Genomic DNA, 23,284 nt, shown 5'->3' with positions numbered 1-23,284 from the left:
TTTGTCTGAATGTATCCGCTTTTGTAAATACCACAGTTATGTAGTCAATTTTCCCCATGAATAAAAGGCAATCGTAGGTGTCTTGAAGGTGAAAATTTGGCAATAGTAGCTCTGTCCTCACGGCGTTTCTTCAAAGCAACGTACGTTTAGCGCGGTATTTCCCTTGAACATATCACCTCAAACACCCAATCATGACGCTCAACGCTCACAATCTCTTTGCATGAACCTACAGACATGCTCGATAAGCCGGAGGATTGGATCGCAAAGAGATGAGAACAGACGATGTTCAATCATGCAAAATCACATTTTACCCACCAGCTTGGTGACACAAAACCCTTTTCACTCGGTATGGTACTAACCAGTGCGTGATCATACCCCCCCACCACTGCGAGCGCACTTAGATAAATGACCTCCGACAGCAGCGAAGGATGGCACCATAAACCACCCGCCGATAGGATCCAATCGTTCCGCGATGATAATGTATCGCGTACGGGTGAGGGTCACTGTCAAATCGCTTTGCTCGCTTCACACAGCATCCAACGATCGAATGACCGTCCGCGGGAAACGCCGCAGTTGTAAGTACCCGTTGACCTTTTTCTGCCGATAGTCTCGAACATGATTTATGTACCGTTGGAGATGACAAAGTTATGTGCCGGCCGACGCTACTTTATCACCAACAATATTGATCAACGTAATGGTGCACGACAGGAAACGCCGTCACCATAAAAGTTGAGCTTGAAGTGAGTGATTACGAATGAAAAGAACGAACGAGCAAAGCAAATAGAGGAAAGGAAAACGTTCCAGCAGCGTCAGCCGTGAGTACAAAGAATACTTGGAAGTTTGTTTTCTATGTTTCAGTGATGGTGAAAATCTATCGCAAAGAATAATACGCTCAAAGCCGTTTCAAGCCGCCGCCATTGCAATGTTGGTATTTCTCTTCTAGAAATTGCTCGCATCGTTGGCTTTTTGAAATACAAACACACATAAACACAAACTACTAGGGACAAACCACACTGTCTGATAAGTTTTCCAACCGTCCAACCAAAGAGTTGCTGTTCGAGTACTGGGCTTGTTTGACCAATCTGATTACTCCACTTCAAGTTGAGCTTAAAATTGGCTTATAGATGAGTTTTTTACTCTTCACTCAAGAGTCTTGAGGATGAATTTTTATAAGGAAATAATAGATAAGACTGTTCATTATTCTCAGAAAATGCTCTGAACTTATATTAGTTAAACAATTGAGATGCAAATTTTAGTATAAATCCGGTAAAAGCTAATAAAAATGATTATATTATAATCATTACTAGTTGAAAAATATATAAAAAATCCACTTTCCTCTGATGGATATTCTTTTTTCGCTGGTTTTATAACATGCTTAACCGTTTGCGTACCATGTTTGAACTTCATTTATTGCCGAATATGATACGTTCGATACATCCAAGCATTATATCAGATTCTGCATGCTTATATTTATCTACATGAAAATAAAACTTTCCGTAAAAGTTGCCCCGATGCCTTTCGTGGAAAAATCTTTCCGTTTTACGGTAGCCCATAAATTCAAAGCTTATTGCAACAGACTTCATGTTTTATGGTTCGCCTACTCACTAGCCTAACATTCGGTTTTAGGTCCTCGAACACGGGCTAACGTTTGGTCCGGACTTTCACCAACTTAAGTCGTCCAGAGCGATATGAGAAAAAGAGGCTCAGAAATGTATTATCTCTTTCCAGTGAACAATTAATTTACTTTATGCGGCCATAAAACTGCATTCAGTGCCATACACTAGCCGAACCAATAAGTCCTTCAACCTGGTAACGTAATGTGTGAGCTATCTGTCAGAAGGAAAAGCATGAGTTTGTGCACGTGTATGGTTAGAGAACAGATTTTGGTGGGCACAAGAAAGAGCTAGTCGAACATTATTCTTATTGGTTCATGATATCATTGCGCGGTACCTTCACATAAACAAGGTACGGTGTTTCTGGGAAGTAGCAACTTTTACCCGATTTCCCGAGAATATTGTTCACCCACTTTGACCTTTTTTCCAACCAAATTCGATACTTTACTCACCAATTTGGCCTATATCATGCAAAAAGCATCGTAGGTGCTAGCATGAACATAAAATTCTCAATAACACACACACATACACGTGCTCCTCCTGCAAGATTCACGCACAAAACGCGTCCATCATCCACGAGAGCAAGAGCACAAAACTACACACACTCCAGTCCTGTGGTTAGCCCAGTTGGGAACAAGAAGTTGGGAAGAAGCGATTTGGCTACAAATCAGCTTTAATGAGCTTTACCCGACACACGTTGCATAATTTACCATTTACCCAGCATACGCCTGTGAACATGCACTTTACTAAGAAAAGTAGCAGGAAACGATTGAAACGAGAGACACCAACTTTCCTGAATGTGCTTTAACACTGCATGAAAATTAAGCGCAATGCTTTCGAGTAGAAGTGTATTTTAGGATTTCGTCTAACACATATGAAATATTCTAGGAATATGAAAAATTTTCCCACCCCAGGGAACAAACTTTGGCAACAGTTTTGCTCACATAGGCGCTATTTGAAAGAATGGTGACGTCAGAAATGCTGCAAGTAATGCTCAATTTAGAAGTACGTTTGTCAGGCGTAATTTTGCATATGAAGATTGCAAATTGATGAAGCAAAAAGATTCCAAAGGATTTTCAGTAGACTTTCAGGATTCTCAATAAAATAACTGCAAAGCTTTATCCAATCTATAATGAGTAAGATCACGAAAACTCATTCTGAAACAAAACAAAATCCAATCGTAAGTTGACTGATTTAGGACTCTAGGAATTTTATGTAGGTAATAATGTTAACAGATTAAAATCAAACTCACTTTTTGAATTCCTTAAGTGATTGTGGCAATATTTTCTGAAAAGTCGTTTTACAGCTTGCTAGGGCAAACATGTGTGTAATCTTCGATGAAATAAATCAATTGAATCGAAACAGTTGAATTAAATTCATTATGATACCTGCAGCTGCAGCTTTAAGCTTGCTCTCTGCCTACATAAGCCGTTTTAAAATTCTATTTTTACTGTTTTACTTGTAATATTGTTTTTGAACACAATATTCCAAGCCATCCTCACATCTGTGTTGCTACATTTAGTTTGCGATAAGCCATTCGACATCTGCGAGTTCAATTCAAATGCAATTCAAATTGATAGCTCTCAGCAACATTGAAACCATTTTCGACTTCCGGGATATTCTAATACTGGTTGGATTCAATGTAAGCGATACTAAACACCACAAGCTATCACATGCTCCAATGAGCATCATGTCCAGCCGTGGCAATATTGTTTAACGATAGCAAAAGTAGTACAGGCTGTTTGTTGAAATTATGTTCATTCGACGCAAACTCCATCTAGACAGTAAACGACCTAAGGTTTTCATGCGAAATCTGAATCTTACTCTCTGTGTCTCTCGAGCCATTGGTTGTACTTTGGTCGGATTCCAATGTCATAAATCTCTTTACAAGATGGTCGAGCTGGCATCAACAACATGAGCGCAGTTGATTGCAGCTGACATTGATTGTAAGAGCTCCATCATTGGCATTAGTCCAATCCTTAAAAGCATTGCTGTCGTTCGTCGCTGTTGTACACAACTGACCGAAACTTAAACGACATTTTACTACAAGTAAACAAACAATACTCTTGCAGAGTAAGAAACGTTTTATCGGCTTTTAAACAAAAACATTTAGTGAGTGTTGTTTAAATCAATCACGAAAGCAATGAAGTGAGTGGATAATACAAATCAATAATCTACAATAATGCAGGCCAGTCTATTCCTTCCACCAAACAGTCCAATATAATTTCACTCATATAACACCACACCAATACACAGATGTTCTTTATCCCAGGCTTTCGTTGCTACGAGTCAAAGCTGGGCAAAGAAATAAAAAACCACTCGAAATTAAAAATAAATCTAGTTCACATCAAAAATCAGTTCCAAAAACTCTGTGCAAGTTCAACACGTCGCCAGGAAACATTTCCACTTTGCACCCAGTGTTGTCTCTATTAAACAATAAATCCGAAATCTCCAAATCTCCTTTGCTTTTCCTTTGGTTGCTAGTTCAAATTTTTGCTTTCTATTTCTGTTCGTCCTTATTCCAAGAATATTTTCTTTGACAAATTCCTTTTTTCACTCGTGCCGCCCCAAACCGTGCTTGAATTGGCTGACATTGTACGGCATGCCGCTGTTATCCGACCAGCTTCATCACCAATCTGTGGCCATTCATCTTTCTCAAGCAGCTTGGAGTGTAGGATGATGAAGACGACGACGATGGATCGAGAGGCTGCTTCTATGTCTGTGTCTGTCTGTCATGATTAGCGTCATTTATGGCTGGTATAAGCTTCAAGGTTCCGCCCAAGATGCGACGTCTACTGCCTGTGTCTCCGAATAAAACTCCGTCTCATGTTCCCAAAGTGCCATTTGTGGATCACAACATCTCAACCGAATATCCAAACATGAATTGAATAACTTTGCTCGGATCATCAAATAGCTCTGTATCAATTTCATTCGTATGTTCCTTCTCGATAGAGATATTTAAGACCTTCACTATTCACAGAAACCAGACGCGTCAGTATCGAATATATTTCTAGATTTGGTTGTAATAAGGCAAAGTCAGCAAACAGCTTCAACAAAGCTTGGAAAATCAATTATCTCGCACGCAACACTCTCGCCTTCAGAAAAGTTTCTCTGAGTAAGCTGGCACAACATCTCAAAGAAATAAGGCATGACATCAGCCCAGCAGAACAGCCATGGTCGGTTACTTCGAGTAGATCGATTTTCTCTCGACTAAATGCAATCCAATCGCATTGCGTGCACCACTTCCAGAGTCAACTAGTTCCACTCCGCACCATTTGACCTCTCTCTGGAACGAACAAGAGTCGTATTTCAAGTGTTGAAAGTCGCAAGCACGGTGAGATTTACGAGATGCACCACTAAACAGGCAAATGGGAAAAGGAAACGGTTCCGGTCCTCTTTCCAATTCCAATCGGTTCTCAACAGTACAGTTTAACGAATCGGAGCTTCAACCTAGCAGCACCAAGGAGATCGGTGAACACGATGAAATATTATCAATGCCGATAATATTTCTACCTTCCGAAGACGTTTAATATCCACAAGCAGCATGCTGTCTGCAGCGTTTCTTGATACTCATAGCCACTTTCGGTCCATTTCAGTGGGCCTTGTAAATCTATACCCTGCGTAATCTGGAACAGTTGGAGATGCGAAGAAGCGGAGTAAAACATCCCGGAGGTGCACAGATTGCTTCTCGCTGAATGGCCTCCAGTGAATGGGGCCATTTTGTGAGCAGCAATGTCCTATTTTGGAACGGTTTGCTATTTCAATGCCAATGATGCTTTTCTTGAAATCACCTATACCCGGTGCAAATCATGAACGGCTGTCAGCAAATTAATAACAGAACGTTGAAGGCCTTTAGGGGCTTCATATCAAGAGTCGTATTTAAGTAAAGTCAAGAAAATTATTTCAAAGCCATAGACAAAGACTTCAACATGACCTATGGCATATATCATTAAGGTACTAAAAATACAAACAAAAACAAGCAATTGAAGAACTAAATACTAGATCTGATTCATCCATTTCATCTACACTACAATCACCCGAAAATCATTTCCGTTAGCCCTGTTACACACCGATATTCTTAATGGCCGGATGTAAAGAAGCATGTTTGCAATAACAAATCCAATTACGCGAAGTTTATTCGTTGCATTTTCGAGATTTTGTGGTTCGATGTGTAAATTTTCCCACCAATTGCAATCCCTCAATGTTAAATGCCGTGTTCATGCTCTCGAATCATCTTCGGATTTGCTATTGATCGATGTTGAACGCCACGTGGTGCAGGGCCTCCATTTTATCAATATGATGCAACGAGTTTACCATATTATCCATCCCTGGACCTTACATCCTGGTACATATTTTCGGAAACCCTGCTCATGATTCAGCAAACGGAAATGCACCGACAAACGCATCAGCTTACGCCCCCTTAAGAGCATGACGTTGATGTACCTTCTGCTAGGACAGTCTGACGGTACGATGCGGTAGAATTGTAGTATCCACCAGTGCTTCTGTCAAGGAGGTTGTTTTCGCCTGTATGAGCACTGGCAATAGACATAGAGCTAGGAAGGGTGGCGTAAACAGTGTGCTGTGCATATTGTTCCCCGGATGCACCCATATTGTACACGGATATGCAAATGCACCGAGAGTACCCGGGCGCCGAATTCGGTATGAATATGGTTGAAGTGGGCTCAGCAGGGTTGCGTCGAGCGTCAGTTGTAGAGAGACTCGTTCTATGCTGTTAGCCGGAAGTGGGAAACGTTACCGCACCTCGGTGCATCAGCTGCTCAACGGTCATTAATAATCTCCTTGTACGCGGCACTCCCTTCTTTGTTCCTCCTAGTTTTCCACCATTACATCCGGACCGTTTTGCGTTGTGACTCGGTGTGAGTGTGTTTGTTCCCCTTAAACCCCGTGCTATTGGTGCTGTGCCTCTTCTAGCCACATCTTTTTGTGGTTCAAATTGAAAAGCTTGTTCTTCAGTGCTGCTCCTCTTGCTCCAAACACAATCAGTTTAGATCATATTTTTTTCAATTTAATTTTTCTTTAAACGTTTTCCTTATGTAAAAGTGTGTGTATTTATGAAAAAAAGTGTGTATACTTGGGCACTCCCAACACAAGCGATCGCGCTTTCACATCACCAATCCGGGACAAAAGGAGCACATCGAGCCAGTAACGGTCAGCTACTGGCATAAATTTCAATTTTCAATTCTTATATTACATTTTCCCCTTTTCTTTGCCACTTGCACAAAAGCACCACAGAGGGTGATTATAGAAATGGGTGGGAAAGAATTGAATAAGTTGGTCATTTTAATAATATGCACGGTTTAGCATTTTTGAAAGCCGAACAAAGGTAGAAAGACGACATGGAAACAGCTCAGAAATCTGATACTCTTCCACTTTAGTATTCCCAAAATGCAAGAAAAGGTTCTCCTATTGTTTATACAAATGTGTAAAATATTCTAACAAAAGGATGATTTTAAAATAAAAACCGACTTGCCCTTTAGGATACGGATACTTACACAACGGTAAGCACGCGAAATAGTAATCGTTTGAGGTGCAATAAACGGAATACTTATAATCGTTACCAGCATCGTTAGATATCTTGTTTATCCGGTGGAAATGCTCACATTGATGGTGCGTGCGGAACAATAAGCGGAAGATGCCTTAAGAGTGCCGCTAATGGTCGCCGAAGGGCGCATTTGGGGCAGAATTAATTGTTTTGTTCCCTTTTATCGCCTATTTCAAAGCGCATTTATGTGGTGGAGATTGCTTATAACCAAGGTGAGTGCATATTATAACATTTTTATTATATTTTATTTCGTATTTCTTTACATGAAGATCGAGTAATATGTCCATACATTATCATAGAAAAGTATCCAGTGATATTTTTTGCTTTGAAACATCCTTAAACACAAGAAACACATTTAAGGATATAAAACAAAACCAAACGCTTGAATGCACACTAGAGCAAAGTACACATTAGCTCATCTCTAATGGCTCCGGTCCCTGGTGAGACAGTCTCTCTGGCGTGTTCTGGGATCAAGGTGAATGTCAAACGACTGCTGCCGGTTTGCTTAAGCTGTCCTGTTTAATTTTAATTTCAGGCCGTTTAGTTTTCTTTTGTTTTTATTTTTTTGCTTTTTATTTATTTGAGTGTGCAGAGTTTTGTTGCTTTCATCTACCGAGAGATACGATTACGCGAGCTTTTCCTTGCTACTAGAATGTTTATGCAGGCTCTACTCCATGTGGAGCGCACTAGAGATACTTTTAGTGACAGAGAGAAAGAGATCAAAGGAAAAAGGAAGAGAGAGATGGAGTGATATGATGAGGTAGTGTCATTCGTTGACGTCATTCGGTAAGCAAAACATGCTCATTATATTTCTTCAGCATAGGGGAAAATATTTGGCCCATATCGCTTCGCATTCAAGCACCACTAGGAGGAAGGGAAAATTATGGCTTAGTCTCAGTTTCAGTTGCCTGTTCAACCATCACTGCGTACATCAAATACAAGCGGGCTAGAAGCAGTATGTTTATCTTCTACTCGAAGTGAACCTGCGCGAAATTGCATTCGTAGCTGATCATATAAAAAAAACACCAATATGCGGATCGAAAATTGGTACAACTTGGTAATGTTCATCTATGGGTGACTTATAACTCGAACAAAGATTCACATTTCCACTATCGCATCACGTCTGAATGATGAATCTTGTTCCGCGCTCTCTCGCATACTCCAACGCATCCTCACACAACATAAAACAAAGAGTCATCGAGCACTCTTTAAGCTTCAACTGCACCGAGCGAACATGCAAGCAATATATTTATACAACAGCGAGTTGCAATTGCATCAACAATATTCTCTTACACAGCGACTGCAATGAGTAATCAGACGCCAACGATCCGAGCAACCATGACAGGGGAAATAAATGTGGAAGCATCGAGGATCCTCCTATTCGCGCCGTACATCAGACGACGATATGCAAGCCAGCAGTATCGAGTTCTCAACACCTACCTTTGACGTTTTTGCCCTCCTGATGAAAAGTGAATGAGAGCTGCAGAAAAAAACGTAGTCACAAAGCCGGAACATACTACACGTGGTAAACTGGAGTCGAAACTAGACTACTGAACCTTGCACCCACCGTCGTCTTGAAGCGTCTTCTTTCCACGTGATAGCGAATAAATAATGTATAACTATTTTTCAGCCCCAGGGGGCAGCAACAGCATACGAAGCACACACACAGGGAGAATTATTGCAGCTCAGGTTAACCATTACCACCTCGTACGTTTTACCAGTCGAACGTTGCAATGAAGTGCAATAAAAAACACTACGACAATGAAACAAAAACCAGCCAGCACATCCAACTAAACTGCATCCGGATAAGAACAAAGGAAATGAAAGAAACAGTTGCTAGTATAGTTGGCGGCGTTTTTCGACTTCGGAATCCTTTTCTCCATGGTGAGACGTGATTTAATGGCGTCCTAGTTCTTCTTCGCTGGGGCGAGCTCGTGTTTGCATTCATTACGCTAGTGGCCAGTAGTAAAGTAATTGCTCTTCTTGACCGTCGTGATCGTGTTTGAAGCTCACCGTGTTCTATTGCACCGGAACAAAGCCTTGAGGCATGAAAAATGTGTCTCGAGATCGATATGGGTTGCCGCATTTTTGCAGGTACCATCGTGTGAGCTGATTTATGTCGATACTGGTGACCCGAATTGTTGTCCAGAAAAACAATGTCGGGTGACGCGGACCCAATACAAACCGAATTCAACATGTTACTTGGATGGAGAATACCGGTACACGTCTTGAACATATATTCATACATTCGAACTGTTGTTTCAACCTGTTGGTACATGAATTATGCACGTTGTTCAGTGTGTGGTACAGGGCATAAGCTACTCACACAAGAAAAGGACAGAATCCATTGCAATTTATTGATACAAATATTGAACCCTCTGGTGTTTTTTCCCCGGAAAGCGATGGATATTCTCTAGCACAGAGGAGACAACTAACAACTTTTGTCCAAGTGGACACCCTTTCCAACTTTACATGTGACACCGATCTGATGCAATACATATGACAAAGTCTGGATCACTGGAATCAAACACTCGTGACAGTAAAAAGTTCTATGGAAACCTCTTTTGCACTTCCACATGGTCAAAGGGTCCTTCTGAGAACCTTACTCTTATTTGAGGCTAACAGGATTTTGCAGGTAATTAGGGTTTTGCAGGTACTACATCGATTGCCTTTTACTTGTTTTCCATTGAAATGTATGGCCTGCATGGCCATGTTTTCCATTTTTCATTCCATCGAACTAATTCTGTTCTTGCAATCCAGGTAGTTAAAATTTGGTGAAAAATTTACAATTCTGTGTGAATGTTTAAAAAATGGAAGAAGTAGCAAATCTTACAGCATTTCTTAAGGAACAGGATTAGTTTCTAAAGTCATTCATGTGTCGATAGAGCTTAAACGTTGGCTTAACATTCTAATGCTCAGCGTAGATTTTAGATCATTATTTTTTTCCTTTAAAATGATGAAAGAAAGTATTTTTGTCTAAACTGCAATATTCAAAGTATTTTAAACATGGATTCAAATGTTCTCAAAGCATGGCACATTTTTTGAAACGAAACTAATGTCATAGTCATAACAAGGGCCTTATCTCCGAATTTCTCCAACGCTTCATCTTTTCGCTTCAAAAAAATGTCATTCAATTCCCTTTCCGTTGCTCATAAAACCGTTTCCGTACTAGCAATAAGCCACATCCATGGAACGCATCGTATGGCTTTTTTCTATTGCACATCCTCCATTGAACAAAAGCCATCACATTTTCCCCAAAGAGCGGTCGGTAAACTGCAAAACCACCTTGGAAAAAATGGCTCTCACCTGGAGAAAAGTAGGAAACGAAAGCAACGACGCGTTTCATAACAGCATTTTATGAGACATTCCAAACGCCAGCTGGTTTTTGGTTACCGTCTCAATGGCTTTTGCGTGTCCTTGCCGTAATCCTTGCCTGTCGCCACAAAACGGAAACCAAGTGCTCACTAGCGACTCACACCGGTACGTGGTTCATTATTCGGGCTCGTGCGAAGAATTTTGTTACTACCTTCGGGCTAATCCTGTCCTCGAGCTTAATGCGAAATGTACGCACTGTACGAAAGCTGCCGGATGCTTTATGGTCCCAGTTCATTGCTTGTGCCAAGCGTTTGCGAAAACGAAACTGTAAAGCATAAAAAGGAAAAGACCACAGCTTTACCCCAGAGTTGTTAGACGCACGTGGGGACTTGTTGGGGCAGATCGGTTTCGTAAATTTGACACCTTTTTTTCTCGCGAGAGACAAAACAAGCGCCAGTGACCCCCGCACCGAAACCGCTTGTGCTCATGGTTTATGTACACCGAAGTGTGTGGCATGCAAATTTTTCTCTTACCCAAACACATTGACATGTCACCACTAACATTCAAACATTATGTTTCCAGCGGGTGTCGTTGGATGAGGTTTTTGGTGAGATTGTTTTGTTTTGCTTTCCGTTTTTGCGCTCGTGCGTGTGTGTGTTTGTTTGCTGAACAGCTTTTTGCCATGGCTGTCAGCACTCTATTGATGTAACTGAAGCAATGACTGGTTGTGGTCGGAAGCAACACCAAACGGGCCTAACAAAAAAGGCACAACATGTTGAAACTTTTCATCCCACACTGGCTGGCAGCGCTTTTGCTGTATCGCTACGTTGAGCTTTCACATCCAACACGACTATCATTTTCCGAGTTAAATTCACCAGAAGATGGATAGAAGACACAAAAAGCAACACTTACTCATCACAGTCTGGCACAGAGACTGATGTAGGGTTGAAGTGAAAAAATTAGTCAAATAGATGGGAAACTTTTGCTCCGAAAAAAACAAAAAAACAAAAGCATTCTAGAATGCTTTGAGCCTGACAACAAGAATGCATATAAAAAGGGGAAATACTCAGTAAACTGAGCAGACAGGCATACATTAGCTTTAATTTATCTCAGATAAAACATTCCATTCCGCAGCATCACACAACGTCAATTGAAAACTTCTTGTGAACGAGGTGCTTTTGTTCTTCTATTTCCATTGAATGGAACCCCCTTCCCGATGGCCCAGAGCGGCGAGAGAAGAGACGAGATCCGACTCTAGAACAAAGAATGAAACTGAGTCAAGCGTGCAGGGTTGGAATAATTTCTTGGGAAAACTTTTAATCTTTTCCTTGTCTTTGAACCGGCAACGATAGGGACACGTCCCCCGAGACAATGCGCTTGCCAGTATTTAACAGTACCTTTTTTTTGCTATTGTTACCCCAATGGAAGGTTACCACACCGCACGGAAATCCTTCCTTCCTTCGTGGAGGAAGAGAGACTTTAAAGCTAGGTCCGTTTTATGTGTGGTTTTTGTGGTAGAACCTGCATACCAGAGGTGTATTCTTCCGTCACACTAAGGATGTTACATATACGTTCTAAGAAAAAGGAAGCTTTGGTAATTTGTTGATTAATTATGTTTTGTTTAGGCTTTATATTCCTATTTTTACGACCAACAATTTCAAAATACTGTGCCTTACTCTTGACTTTCCTCAAAGAATCCGATCGTAAACAACAGAGAATTGTGTTCACCGCATCAACCGCAGAACAAGAGCGAAGCAGTGAAGCAACATGACATGATAGTTTATTGTTTGGCAAATTGTACATCAACCCGCGGTCTTTATGTGGTGGTAAACTGTTTCAAGTTCCAAACCATATTTCTAGTGTTCAGCTAATTCTAGCAGCAACATCAGTGAAAGCCTGCAAAGTTTCTACCAAAAGCTTCTGTACAACAGCACTGGAAACTTCGTACTCACACGCACCGGCGCATTATATTATAAAACTTTGCATTTTACGAACCACCGGAAGCATGGGAGTAGGTTTTAGCAACACATTTCATGAGAACGAGTTCACCCGAACCCGAATTGGTTCAAGATGATGGCATGCAAGCGTGTTTGGTGTTTGAATTTTCTTAGAGCAAAAGTAGATCCTCGTTCCTCTGGTTGCCTAGAGCTTGGTAAGCTGAATTTACGGGTTGCGGTAGTTGGGATGAGATTGAAGAAAAAATCGTGCAACAGATTGACCTTCTCTGTGGGATTGCATCGAGTTAATAGGAGGGCAGTGGGTTGTAAGCGTTTCTCGATTGTTAACAGATAAGAATAACAAACGGCTACAGATTCCTAATGAGATAATATTGTTTTTCTAGAGAAGATTGAACGTGGAATTCAGTTTAAAAACATAAATAACTTTCCCCATTATTGGTATTGAACACTATTTAATAATTGGGCTAGCCAAAGAGTAACTTAGATTACCATTTTCGATGATATCCATTTCCTGCTACTGCTCATAGTCCATTATCCATTATTTTGCGCTGACAGTCAGTCTTGGCAACGAACAACTACCGGAAAAACTTTTCCATTCATTACTGCGTGCTTTGTTTCCACAAACACTGCTACTGGGAAGCCTTGGTTGTGTCTCAAATCCATTATTATCTACGCCCACGATGATTAAATTAACTTTCCCCATACTTTTTCCCACCATGACAGCTCCCAGCGTCCATCCTGTCTGCTCCGTATTCTGCTTTGTATCTCTTCGTGTAACAGAGCATTATTTACAAACTTACAAAACATTCGTCAAGTGTTTCATATTTCATTCTTTTGCTCTCAAAGTTCGGCTTCCAATTCTGTTGTAGCAGCCTTTTTCGTGCAACAAACTTCAATCCAAAGCCCAATTCTGAAATTGCAAGTCTACTTCTTGTTGTTCTCAGACGTTGTGTAGAGAATTGTTTTCCCATCAGCAGACCACACTGAAATTGAAATGCTAATGGTTGCAAGAGAAGGCGCTGAAAGGCAAACAACAGTATGCTAGACAACAAAAACAATACTTTTTTTGCTTTTAGTCATTCTTCTTATCTTATCCATCTCTCTCGGTATTGTCTCGCTTTTACCTGACGAGAAGAAATCTCATCAGAAAGCAAACTCATCTGTACGCAGCAGACAATCGAGAATGAGCAATGATGAAATTCTTCTCGTCCAAGTGCTTTACGCATGACTTTTCTCTTGTTTTTTTCTACTATATCGATTTAGTTTAAAAAGTTCTTCTTTTTTTGGAGGGCATTGCAGTCATTTTAAAGATAGAGTCTAGAGTAGATTGGAGCTTAAAGGAGTAATTGGATAGGTTTTCCACAGGTCAAGTGATTTATGCTCCTGCTACTACCAAGTCGAGAGACTCATTCACGAGAATAAAAAACGCTGCAACCCAAAAAAGGACGAAAATACTAGAGAGCATGCACATTTCTCAAGCGATTTCATAATTTTTAAAACTAGTATCTTGTAAAATAAAGATTACATTGTTTTTCCAAAAAGATTGACCATGAATTTGTCAGTATTTAAGCCAGTTTTTTGATGAATAATGTTAATAGATTGAAGATCGTTTCAAAAATTCCACTTCCTACGTCCTGCCCTACAAATCAATCTAAATTACACAAGCATGTTTTATTCTCGCGATTTATTATGAAATTAGCATTATTCTCGATGCATTTTTCCTCATTTCGGTCTTTTGTTTTACAACTACATAAAGCATTTTCAGTGCCAACAAAACTTGCTGCCTCCATGCAGAAAGTGGTTCCGATTGTTTCTACACTCCACTTTCCTGCTTTGCGTTGAGCTGCATGTTGTTCCAATTTACAGAGCATTATGCACACCACCACTACCAAAAACTCATTCATTGCCGTTTTGTCTGGGCCGTACCAAACCAATTTTGCTCTGCATGTGTTCGTGAGCCTGCATAGTTCTAAAATAACAAGCGTACAATAGCGATCACTTTAAAACGATTGCTGCAGTTGCAGCCTCACACGTTTTAAAGCACTTAAACTGCTCTATAAAACGGCTGCAACTCATGGCATGTATTTTGTTCTATAGCGCCAATGTCGGGCAAGTCTGTGGAAATTTGTGGTTGGTCAATTTTCCATCGCTTGGAACGAAACTAAATTGCTGATGCCCAGTGGCGCAAAGAGGCAACAATTTCAGATATGAGATTCAACATAGTTTCGATAGTGAAACAATTATGATGCGCCGCAGCTGGTATGATTAAGAACAATGGTCATGATTTACAAAGTTTTTGCTTTGTGATGATAAAGATAATACTAAGTAACTGTAATATTTTACAGGAGATTGTCAAGCTTTACAATCATTCACTATGCGAGGTTCGTTATTTCAGTTTGGTTATTAGTCGTACAATCAGCTTCATGCTGAAATCTATCAAACCTTAATATGAATAATTTATGGCGTCGTAAAACACACAAAGCAAACAAAGTTTCCGCCATTGAGCACACACTTCCCACTGTGGCAGTTAATTGTTCATTTGTTTCTGCTTGCCTAATTAATTCCACTGCAATACTTAAATAGTTGAAGCATTCGCTTTACTCAAAATCAAAATATAAAAACGCTGCAGAATTCATTTGCGTTTTTGACTGTGCTTTTATTTGCCGAACTTTTTTTTTTAGTTGCATGGTTCGCTTTTCGTTGAGCTCTGGAAATTTGTTTTTGCAATTATGACCACTTAGGCATCAAACAAACAAGCTGAACGGGTTTTTTTTTGCCCACGAACCAACCTTTTGTTCACTTGCTTTTAAATCGCTTTGTAAATAGACGGTAGTTTACTTCAGTTTAAGATTATGGTTTTATTAAATGAGAAAGTGTTGGTAGTGGAAAAAATAATGCGTGCCTTCTTACTTATCCTAATCTTTCATCGCCTCAAATTAATGAACACTTTGCACCAATCGGATAAAGCGTTGGAGACACAACAACCCCATTTATCTCAGTTTCTTTCGCTTTGTCCCAGACACCTGCATTATGGCTCGGTTCAACGCTTTGAAGAAGCCATAAATCTGCACAACATGAAAACCAATCAGTTTAGCAATCTGATTAATGAACAGCCCTAAAAATAATTAACTGGCCAATAGAAGCGAACCATCTTGTTACCGATAACGGGGTGATGGTCATTCTTTGATGGATGAGACTGATAATAATGAGCAGTGTTCCTTTCCCTTTTTTTCAAATATTTTTCTAAAGTTTTGAGTCTCAAGAGCTAACTAAATGTTTAAAAGGGATATTAATTATCATAAAACGTTTTTACGAGACTAAATACCCAAAATGTTTCAAACCTCTTATTTGTTTGGAATAGAGGAAATGAAAAATCTTTTCCAGTTTTGTTTAAAAAGCAAAAACACTTAAAAATCATTAACAATAGCAAATAAAAGAGTTAAAACAATTAAAATCAAGATTCCCCATTGGTGGGAAATGTGCGCATTCAGGAACACATACTCTATCAAATCAATTTCCCTACCTTGAGCAGTGACAACGACAAAACTCCCTCACAGATCTTAACATTCTCATGCGGTGGATGCGATTGTACACTCTCTAGCTACAACCATACCTCGTCATAAGCGGTAAACCCTTGTCGACACGTTGCAAACAAGCATTCAAAAAGTGGACCCAAAACAAGGAAATCCTTTTTATCGATTTTCACGTGGCGTCTGTTTGATATATTTTTTTATCTCCGCTACTCCTCTGTTAACTTACTGTTACTTAATTAACTCTGGAAGCTTACATGCACACCGACACAAGCGGTTGTGGTCGGATCTTGAGTTTTCACTCAACACTAGTGCTCAACGTTTTGGATGAAAAGCCTCTCATTCACAGACGTCCTACGACTCGTTTTACGTGAACCACTAGCTGGTGTCGGTTTTTTCCTTTCCTCATATTTGCATAGCTTGCTAGCTCGTAACAGCTGCCGATCCGCTCGCCGTTCGTTAGTGACACATTTTTGCAAAAGAGGCACAAAATTTGATTAGCACCAGTCGAAACCGTTAAGCCAACCGCTAATCTCATTCGCACAACGTGTTGCCTGGTATCGTTTTGAGCCTGTTCGGAATGTCATTCATCAACAGAGAGGTCGAAAATATGTCGCCAGCTATGTGCACCGTTGGTGCGACGAATAGACTCGTCAAAACGTAACGACCACAGTTTATGCGTCCGGTCACGGAAACGTATCGGGAAGGCATGAACACTTGTTTTATCCATCAGTAGCCTTACAGCATTTCTTTGCAGCCTTTTTATTTCCGTTTTGGTCTTTCATTCTCATTCCAATCTTTTGCAATTTGGTCAAGGCACGAAATTTGACGCTTTTCTGCATATATCAATTTTTGGACGCGCATTAACACGACCTTGAGAGCGTGCCGAAAAAGGTGTGCCACGGGGTCCGATAACAGGATACGGCTGCCGTAGTACGCTATCCACCGATTGCTATTTCAACTACCTACACATTATTCATGGTTTGTTGAGTTTTGCTGCTTCTTTATTCTGCCAAAAATGGAACCCAGTGGATGAAGTCATGTCCGGACAGTATAAAAGTTGTTCAGCATCAGGGCAAATGAACGAAAGGGGAGAGAAAGAGCGAGGTGACAAAAACACACTCTTTAAGCTTTCAGCCACTGGTCCTTGGTGCTTGGTATGCGATAGTATTGGCAAATTTCATTTTGTTATTTCATGGAATTATCGCTTTGCTTTTCCACTGCCAGACTGTTTCGGAGCGAATAATACTGCTACTTTTCGGGAAATAATAAAACTGCTTCGAGCGAGGAAACTGTACCATGGTGACCCATATTGAGAAGTATAGACGGTGTAGTTGGAGTGAAAATGCTGTTTGCTTGTAAGTTTTTTCCATGAATACTGACAAAACGGTGTTTCAACAGAAACTTTATTTGTGAAGGTATACCTCACCTTTTCTCTTTTCAGAACGGGTATAGAGTAGTTTTATTAAGTGAAGAACGTAGAATATGATTGGGATAGCAATCTGAAAATTAAATAAAACCATTCTTATGTTTCCTATTTTTCCCAAACCCAAATACAAATGTCCCAAACCGGTATACAATATTATATTTTACTCTGCAAGTGGAGCCGCCCAGACGTTTATGTAAAAAGCTCATTTAATGGAGACGCCTGGTTGCTTTTAAAATCAAAGTCGCAAACAATTCCCCCGACATGTTACTTACCTTCGGTCCCCGAATTAACAATATCACTACATTAGAAAGGATTTTGTTTTCTCGTTTAATGCCAATACAATCACACGCATGGATAACACAAACAGACGCACATCAGACCCGGCTCATCTCACCAAGACGAAAATTTAATCTGATACATCTGCTTAATGCAGATTTGTCCCCGGATATTGAATCTGTTCTTATTCAGCAAATGTAGAAGCAAGTTTAGGGGCGGTCCCGTGGTACGATCGACTACTCAACTGACTCAATAACATGCCCGTCATGGGTTCAAACCCAGAATGGACCGTCCCCCCGTAGCTAGGATTGACTATCCGACTACGTGGTAATGAATTAAGTCTCGCCAGCCTGTATAGGCCGGCATATCCACGTTGATTGTAACGCCAAATAGAAGAAGAAGATGCAAGCCATGCAGCACCTCTTTACTGATGACATCATTCAACGAAAAAAATGTTGAGGTTGAGTCAATTTGCAAACATTCGTAAAAGCACACTTACACACATCATGTGAGGTAAACTGGATAAACAATTATTATAAACTTAACAGATTTTTTTCCACTCAAATCTTCGAATGCTTGACTAGTGGATGATCCTTCAAAGCATCATTTTTGAATGTGAAATAAAGCTTATGCAAAAAGTACCTTATAATCAATTTTTTTCAAAGACTAAAATATTCGAGCATTTATATGTTATAAATCAATATCTGAACGTAACCCATTCGGTTTAGTCAAGGTTATTTTGCAGCAAAATATCCAAATCTTTCAGTAAAAAAAACTAAACTTCTCAAGCACTGCCACATTTCCGTTTCAATTTCGGCCCGTAAATTTTTAATTTAACTGTATATGCATCTTTGTTTATTAAAAATAACCCATTCAGTGCTTCTAAAACTCATCCCCTAATCCCTACACGTACGCTGGTGTTCAAACTTTGCCACTTTCTCACCCGAAAAATAACCAAAAATTAAGCTGCTCTTAACTTTACCGTTCCAAGCTGCTGTCCCACGAGGTGCTTGACGATTTCACCATTTTTATGCTGTTTTATGGTTTCACACTGCACCTTGCGCCACAGCATGAGCATTTCGATAAATATTTATGAAACCGTGCGCAACCCGGCAGAGGTTAACCTGCAAAGCCATGAGCCGGAAAAGCAGACTCCCAAAAGATCACCGGAAAACCGGCAGTGAAAATGCGGTTTTAATGCTTCGTCTGTAGCGGTGGCAGGGGAAAAACAATTTCGTGCATAAACTGCCGCAAGTCCCGCAGCTTGTGCGGGTTTTTATGGAAAGCAGGAAACAAAAAAAAAAATTAAGCAGGTCGGTTGAAGCAACAATACCTCCTTTGCTGGTGTGAGGCTTTTTTTACGTGAGATGGTTTTCACACATGAACATTATTATTATAAACAAAACGAAACGCCTGTTCCGGAAAATGGAAGCCACAGTCATTCGTATTCTGTATTGTTGATACTATCAATTCAAATAAACACAGCATACAAAGAGCACTGCACTGCAAAAGTCATGTTTTCTTTTCAATCTGTTCAACCTATTGACACAATTATTCACTTGAAAAGGTTGCATTTATACGCATTGATAGCGTAACAAAAGTTGTATTGGATTATTTGGTTGTGTGGAGCAGCATAGTTTAATGTTTTAAATTAAATAACAGCACAAATTTTATAAAAATAGCAAAACAACTTTTAACAATGTGTCGAGAACATAGTAAGTTTAATTGTTTTAATAATAAACGTTTAAAGAATAAAACATGCAATCCATAGTGAACCTTACATACAGACTATGCTCCATCTACGTACCTGTAGTATATACCTCTTTTTTTGTTTTTTTTTCCAATTTTGGCAGTGTTTGTGTTGGCCGCTATTTTAAAAATTCATTTTTTAATGTATCCAGTACTACGCAACGCAATTGACGTTATTTTACCAAAACCGCATGCTGTTCACGGTTGTTCCTTTGCGTGGTTTATGCGATCGCAATTCACAGGCTCTGCTTCTGCTGACCGCAACACAAATTGTCAATTACCGTAACAGACACTGTCGGTGAGACGCCATCACACACTGATACATCAAAAGCTCCGAGGTTTAATACCAACAAGAAACACAAAAGCACAATCTCCCATAAACCCCCAAGTAGCGAAAAACACTGTAAAATGAAAGGGAAGGAAATGGATCAAGCATACAACCGAGGCATGGGGAAGAGAGTGTTGGTACAATTTTACGCCTCCCTGGCCATGCTCTTGCACGACGGCGGCCCATGCAAACATTATCCGGAGTACACATACTGTTGCACAAACATACACTCAGTATTCTGCATTATCCATCGATATGCTGAAAACCGATGTTCAACACACGGATAGTCTCCACCCGAGTTGGAAAAGATTTCCAGGGAACACTTGTTTATTTATTTATCGCTTCGTTTTATTTAAATCACAAATCTTTTTTTCATTTCTGGACCGCATTTCAGTTTCTGGACTGTATGAACAATATAATCGGATACAGGATTTTTTTCATAACACTTAAGGTGTCATATCCGGAGAGGCGGGTTTTATGCGTCGGATCCCATCTGCTCAGCGGTAAACTCAAACGGGACACTATTTCTGTAATAAAACGACACACTCTTCTACACTCTATACTTCACAGAAAAATTTGCTACCCTCCACGCACAGGTCATGTTATACTTCCCTTCAGCATACAGCACTCGGGAAAAAGAAATCACACCAAACCGGACTTGCCCTTATTCACAAGGCACCTCAGCAATGTATGCGTCACGCAACCACTACAACCTCGAAAACCAAACACTGCAGTACAACGGAACGGGTCGGAAAATTGCTTTCTAATCCCATTAAACCGGTCTCACACATTCCACATTCCAATGGCATCTCTCAACAAACACACTAACACACATACCCGGGTCGACGTAAGTACAGATCTGCATGCGTTTTATTCCACTGCGTTGCGTACATCACCATCATCATCATCATCATCACCATCATCATCATCATCTACATTATCATCATGGGTGGGTCGTGAAGAATTTCAAATCGCTTTACCAAACATTCCAAGCGCAACAACCTTTTGCGCCAAACACATACACAACCTGGTGCACTGCACTTCATTCCGAGCAATTAACCATTAGTGCCTCCGTCATCCCGATGGCAGAAAGGTGCCACTTGTGTGTAAGTAATGTATGTTCCACCATCTAAGGCTTTACCGTGTGCCCTTTCGGCATGCCATGGTACAGGTGTGAACGAATACTTTTGCCATCCAACAGCATCACTGTCGTATGCTTCTCTTAAGGGCACTTTAATCTTTTCTCAAGACTTTTCCTTTTAATTTCATGCTGCGTCTTGCCTTTCTTCATGTATCAAACATCCTTCTTCATGCAATGGTTGAGAGCAACTTAAAAATAAAAAGCACGACGACTGTTAAATATTGCATCACGGTCGCTTCATTCCGTCTGCTTCACCGGCAACCAAAAAAGAACCCGTACGGCATTATGACACTCTGCAAGCAAAACGAGAGTATTGGAGAGCCTCTTTTCTCAGCACACACGTACATTCCTACCTTCGAGCCGTTAAACAACGTCTGCCTACGATGGTCACCAGCGCACCGGCAAAGGAATAATAATCCAATATTCAAGCGATGAAGGCTACACCATCCACCAGCAACGATTGCAATAATCTTTCCGTCGACTGATTAAGAAGAAAACACTGATTGTATACCTCTTTTCGATGCGGATGTCGGTGGAACGAGAATAGTCGTTTTCTTATCACCTCCACCACCGCTACTACACGCTAGCACGTACGCACGGACAGCCGATTCCTATCAACTACCTTCAACACTAGTCACCGAGCTACTGAGTTGTTGTTTCGTTTCATTCGTCCATGGGGTTGACTTCGTTGATTCAAGCTGAGCTGAGTGACTTCCCCTAACCGAACGAAGAAGCTTTCGGGGCACTCACTGAGCCATCTGGGGGAGAGATTTTGCATTGTCACACCAACACAACCGTACGGTTCATTCAAAAACTAGCAAAACGGACAATTTACGTTTACGTTTCGTGTTTGTTTAGGGTGTTTTGCTTTCATTTTTGGTTTTGTTATTTGTGTGTGAGTAGAACTTGTTCCTGTTCTTGTCTCTCTGTCGTGATCCAATTAATTATCAGCTGATGAGTTTCAATGAGTTTGATTGTGTTTACGTACGTTGTGGGAAAAGTTGTTCGACACAAAAATAAAAGGAACGTCTATTTAAATAAGCAACTTTTGAGCAATCTTTCTGAAAGTTTCAGAAAAAAATGTAATCAAATTGAATATTTAGAAATAATTTTGACAATTTAATGACACGGTTCCCTCATGTTGCTTAGAAATTCAAAATAATATCACCAAATCATTAATTGAATATGTGTAAAGACATTTTTTGAATGATTTGATGTAAACCTTAAAAATAATATTTCATTCATTTATATTCTATTCAATTTCTATTTCATTTTTATTTATCAATTCAAACGAATTGAGCAAAGCATAATTTAAAGGATTTACATTTTCGTTCAATCGAATACGTCAGTTAAAAAAATCGTTAAAAAAGGAATAGCAAAACCTCGTCCATGCTTAATATAAGAGGAAAAACTCTCAACAATATCTAAGTTTAAACTTATCAGTCGACCTTTTATCATTACTGTTCGATAATGAACTTCAACATAATCTGCTAACATGTCATGAATCGAGCTGATAATGTTTTAGACAGAAGCAAGGCTTACGGTTAAACATTCCCAATCCAGTTCACTCTAGCTTACTACTGATGCGATTCATCAAACTGTCATCCAATCTCCCCTCGCTTCGTAATGCTCTCCTTGCAAGAGGTCATATTAAATTAGCGATAGTGTCATGAAAAAGTACCTAAAGCATTATGAACTCCTATGCACATTGGCGCAAGATACCATCGACGATACAACCAACAAAGCCGTCACCAGCACGGCACATTATATCCCACCAAACACACAGATTATGTTGTGCCACCGAGTACGATGAGCATGGAATATTCTCTTCCTCCACGCTGACGCATAATGCCTATCCAATAACTTTACCAACCAGTTCATCCCGAACCGAGTGCTGCAACGCAACGAAAGCTTCACATGCACCCCATGGAGTGAGTGGATATCAGTGGCATTCACTGGTTTAAACTCTATAGCCACAGCTCGCACACTACTTTCATGTTTTCGCGGACATTTATCCATCCAGCGATGGTGCTTGCCTCACCCAAGAGCTCACAGCGGAATTATGTGACTGAACCCCGAGGATAGGGAAAGTTTTTTCCCAGCAGGGCAGCGATCTTGTGTTTATCAATTCATTTCATCCTTCATTCTTTCAACTTGACCAACAAACGCCTAGGGTGGTAGTAGATCCTCCACGGGGATGTACAACGCTCAGTCGGTGAAGATGAACCAGAATGACGTTGGTAACAAATTCCAAATGCCACCGGTCAGAAATGGATTAGAGCGAAAGCGTTTGATGTTTGCTTTATGATCTTAAATTCACGAACAAAAAAGCAGATATGTGTTGGCTATCTCTCATGTTCCGAGCTTTTTTGTGACAAAGGC

General features: G+C 40.2%; 1 protein-coding gene across 2 annotated transcripts in view; it reads right to left on the bottom strand.

Annotated features, from left to right (window-relative positions):
- The window catches only part of LOC133393410 (zwei Ig domain protein zig-8-like), a 39,915-nt gene extending 20,018 nt beyond the window's left edge, over positions 1 to 19,897 (bottom strand). For both annotated transcript variants that reach the window (XM_061658275.1, XM_061658276.1), the window contains exon 1: positions 19,492 to 19,897. The gene's annotated coding sequence lies outside the window, so the exon portion shown is untranslated. The remainder of the gene's footprint in view (positions 1 to 19,491) is intronic.
- Between the last annotated feature and the right edge of the window lie 3,387 nt (positions 19,898 to 23,284).

This window comes from Anopheles gambiae, chromosome 3 (genome assembly GCF_943734735.2).
Source record: "Anopheles gambiae chromosome 3, idAnoGambNW_F1_1, whole genome shotgun sequence".
Taxonomy (NCBI): Eukaryota; Metazoa; Arthropoda; class Insecta; order Diptera; family Culicidae; genus Anopheles; species Anopheles gambiae.
The sequence above is the reverse complement of the archived record's forward strand: the minus strand, read 5'-3'. Positions and strand labels throughout refer to the sequence as shown.